The sequence below is a fragment of the Pinus tabuliformis genome, chromosome 9 (assembly GCF_031772625.1).
Source record: "Pinus tabuliformis cultivar Carrire ecotype Pingquan chromosome 9, CPIR1, whole genome shotgun sequence".
Taxonomy (NCBI): Eukaryota; Viridiplantae; Streptophyta; class Pinopsida; order Pinales; family Pinaceae; genus Pinus; species Pinus tabuliformis.
In genome coordinates, this window is record NC_142307.1 from 97,309,387 (window position 1) to 97,313,587 (window position 4,201).

Here is a 4,201-nt window from a genome sequence, read left to right on the forward strand (position 1 = left end):
TTGGCTGGTAATCAGCCGGTGTCTCTCCATGTTTGACCTCAGAACATCTATTCACATGGTTAGACTTGTACATCAAGTGAAGATTGAACGAGCTTGAAGACCCCGGATCTAGTTTAATCCTTTCGGGCTGCGATATATTTAGGAGTACAAAGACATCAAATGTACAAAGGCTTTACACAGATGGTCATCCTAATCATGGATAAAAATTCTATATCTGTAGAATCACAAGTCTATATCTGTAGACGACTATCTGATCTATGTACATGTAATGTGTTATCTCAAAATCAGGCCCTGGAAGGCTGCAGACCAGGAAGACTTCAAGTAACTGTTTCAAACCAATCTTTTAGCTAAGGCTTAGCCTGAGAGGGATCTCTCAAAGGATTAAAGGTTTTTGATTATGATCAAGATGGCTAACTCTTTGTGAAACAAATAGAAATGAAAATGGTGGAAACAAAATCAACAAGTATCCATTGGGCTTATGGAGTTATATGTGATTTAGTATTAACAGTAGGATTGGCTTTGCATAAAAGTCAAGGCATTCAGATTTCAATATAGGTAGGGCACACAAAACACAAAGAAGATAGTCTACGAGTATATGAAGGAAATTATAACACGGCAAGTGATTTCTAAGTAATCAAGTACTCATAACACTGTAGATAACATGAAAAGACAACAAAAGAAACTCATACATTGAACTCTCTATGATTCTTGAGAAGCATAATCCAATACTGTATTACCAAAAAAAACAGAGTCTTTACATAAGCCAAATATCAGAGCTTTTTTACATAAATTTCCAACCCTTATTACATTTCTCTTTCTCCTATATATAGAGCTCTTCTACCTGAGTGAGATTCCTCCTCAAGCATGAGGGGAACTCGAAATATACTTCTAATGACACCTATTCAACTTTTAACTGCCTATTAAATGTAACAAACTGCAACTAGACTTCCTAGAGATCTAAATCAAATAGGAGTCTAACTCCATATTATGCTAATAATAGCCTTAATTACAATTGTTCTCGTTCTTTGACATGTGGTCCTTTTTTAGTTTGGCTGTGGTGGATGTTCAAAGCTCCATACTGGTCTTCAATGTCACATCTTCTCCATTGCCCCTGAAACATAGGAAACTACCCCTGTTTATCGGCCTTTGGTTTTCCTCAAAAATGTTCGAATCCAATGAACCATGCCCTTCATCTTTGATTATCCAAAATATATCAGAATGCCACGTCCTTGATGTGTTGTCAACCTCTTTCATGTGTGAAGGCAAAAGCTCCTCCAAGCTGTCTGACATATCTTGGACTGTAGTAAATGTGATCACTTTATGACAAAAAGTTTAGAGTTGGATTCGAATACATGTTTCCTCCACCTGTCTTGACCTTGTTGAAAGTTGATACCTTTAGATGATCCCTTGAAGATATTCCCTTTTCAAAAATTTCCGCTTGTATTTCAAAATTGGTTGACTGAGATTAGATTGTGTAGCTTCAGCAGTTTCGTAGCGCGCTACGAAACTGCTGTGCATTAGTCATCATCTTCAGCAGTTTCGTAGCGTGCTACAAAACTGCTGTGTAATTCCAAAAAACACAGTTTCAACCAAAATTTTGATATTTTGAGCCTCTTGATATTTGAACATCCTTTTCAATTGCTCCAAAGATTTTCAAAACTGAATGGAAAGATATGATTCTTCAAGTAGGATTATAACAAGGAAAACCATAAAAATCTGAAACAAAACCTTACTTGATGTGTGATTGCCTTAAGGAAATTCTTTCTGCTGGCTTAACTGTATCTTTAAGTCTTCAATTTATTTCTTCATGACTTTGATCCCAGATCTGAGGTTTGTATTGATCTTTCTGAGAAATAGAGCTTCCTTTATTGCAGGAACAGTCCAACTATGGAATTGAACATTAAAATGAACCACCTCGGGTATTTGAAATGTTTGGTCCTCCCACCGAGCTTGCATTTGGTTAAAATAAGCCTCCTTAACTGCAAATTTCCTGGCAGCTTTCTTCAGTCTAGCAATTTCAAAGTTGGCCAATTCCAATCTCCTTTTCAAGTCTTCCACACTATCTTCTTCTTGAATGGTAACTGCTTTGCCTTTATCCTTTCTTTCATGAGGCTGTGTCACCTCCCCTGTTTCATCTGCTCTTGGTAGTACCTCCTGTACCTATTTAAAATTCCTCGTTATGGGTCTCCTGGGCTTAATGACAAATTGATCAACCTGATCATCAAACTTGAGTTTTTTCGAGGCTTTGAATCTCTTAGCCTTGTCTTTTCCTGGCTGTATCAAATCTGCTTGAACTAGTGGTGATTCTTCAATGTCAATGGCTTGCAATAAGTCATTTAAGTCTCCCTTTGAAACAGGGCTTTCTTCAATAATTACTAATTTTCCTTTCTCTTTAGCTGCCTGGCTCCTAGTCCTTCTTCTTTGAACTCTTTCACTTGTGCTTGATTCATGTACAACTTCTTTGACCTAAGCTTTCTCTTTAAGAGACTGCTGGGGTGTATCCTAGATAGTCAGTGGCCTGTGGATTCTCTTACTTGTTTCCTTGCCTTCAACTTTGAAAACCTCCTGGATCTTGTTTCTGCCTAATGACCAGTTGTTGTTGGAAGATCTTTTGCAGCTTGAGGACTGAGACCGGTCTCGTTCTTGAAACCAGACATGAATATGAATGTGGGCCAGTCCCTACCTACTCTCTCGAGTTCATGTAGCACAATCAGCTTAATTAAACCGTGGTGAAACAATGAGGTCTCACAGGCTTCTTTCCTTAGCTGCACCTTATCACACATTTTACTTAAGCTACAGAATAAGTAAAAAGGTAGATCAATGGATATCTTCCCTGTGAATTGTAGCAAAAGCTTGAAATGATATGAATACACCTTGTTATATCTACCTTCACAGGTAAGGTACCTCTGTATACAGGTAAGCAGATTGGCATATGAGTCTTTGGCATAATTTCTAGGCACAGACTTGTTTAAATATGAGTCAATGTGTTATGGCTTCAAAAACTCTTTGCAGGGAGTCATATCAAATTTGAAATTCTTAAACCAAGTTTCTTGTCCCCTTGGCATCTCGGTAACTGTAGATATTACCTCTGGTGACTTGCAATTCGAGCATCCCAACCTTTGAATTCAGCCCTGTTATAGACATTTTTTTGCCTTGCATCACTGAGCATGAAATGTCCATAATCAAGGGATCCAAAGTCCCTAAACATGTTGTTCCTACTCCTAGAGGAACAAGGCCAACAAACCACAGCAATTCACAGAAGTTCTCCACTTGAAAACACTAAAAAACAAGCCAATTCTGGATCATGTCAATTGCTCCACTGAGCATCTGCGCTGAATGTCAACTGCTCCACTGTCTACCTGCGTTGAATGTCAACTCCAACAAAGGCTACCTACGCTGAGCGTAACTGGACAAGTGGCAGACTCATTTCTCAAGGTGTCAATGCCCAGGAAGCTTCCAAAATGACACTTGTATCAGGGAATTCGACTGGTGATGAGTAAGAGGTTCCAAAGCTACAATTGGAAGCAAGAACCTCCAAGTGGACTCAAGAACTATGAGAGGGAGAGGACACTAGTCAGTTTCATACCAGCCTCAAGCTGACTCATCCTCTCTCCAATATCCCTATATATAGATCTCTCCTACATGGGATCAAGGAGGCTGGAATTTGGTAATTGCAAAGAATTGCTGTTGGTTTGAGGTTGGAACATTGGGTGCTTAATGCTTTGAAGGGAGCTGAAGAAGGAATTCCATTCTGCTGGGAAGGAGATGCTGGGTTGGAGCCCTATGGGTTGTATCTCTTCCTAAACCTTGTTATCAATCAATAAAGCTATCTTGGTTCTTTCCTATATGCTGGTGTATTTTGTATGATTTGCATTAGTGTATTTGATTTACTTCTAATCCTGAATCATTTATGAATATGTATATTTGCCTTTGTGTTGTGTCCTTCTCTTGTCGCAAGTAGCTGTTCTCTTGTCATAGGTAGCTGTTCTCTTGTGATCTCGTGGAAATCAAGTAGTTGTTCTCTTGAGCAAGCGAGGAGGCGAGTAGCTGTGGACACCCAAAGAGAAGAGGATCTAGATCGAGCTACAACCGGAAGACGACGGTAAGTCTACCAATCTCTCCTCTTTCACATTTCATAAAGGAAGAAACCGAAGTAGCTGCATCTGTTTGTTGCTAAGGTACTGTCACGCCTTAGGTGGAT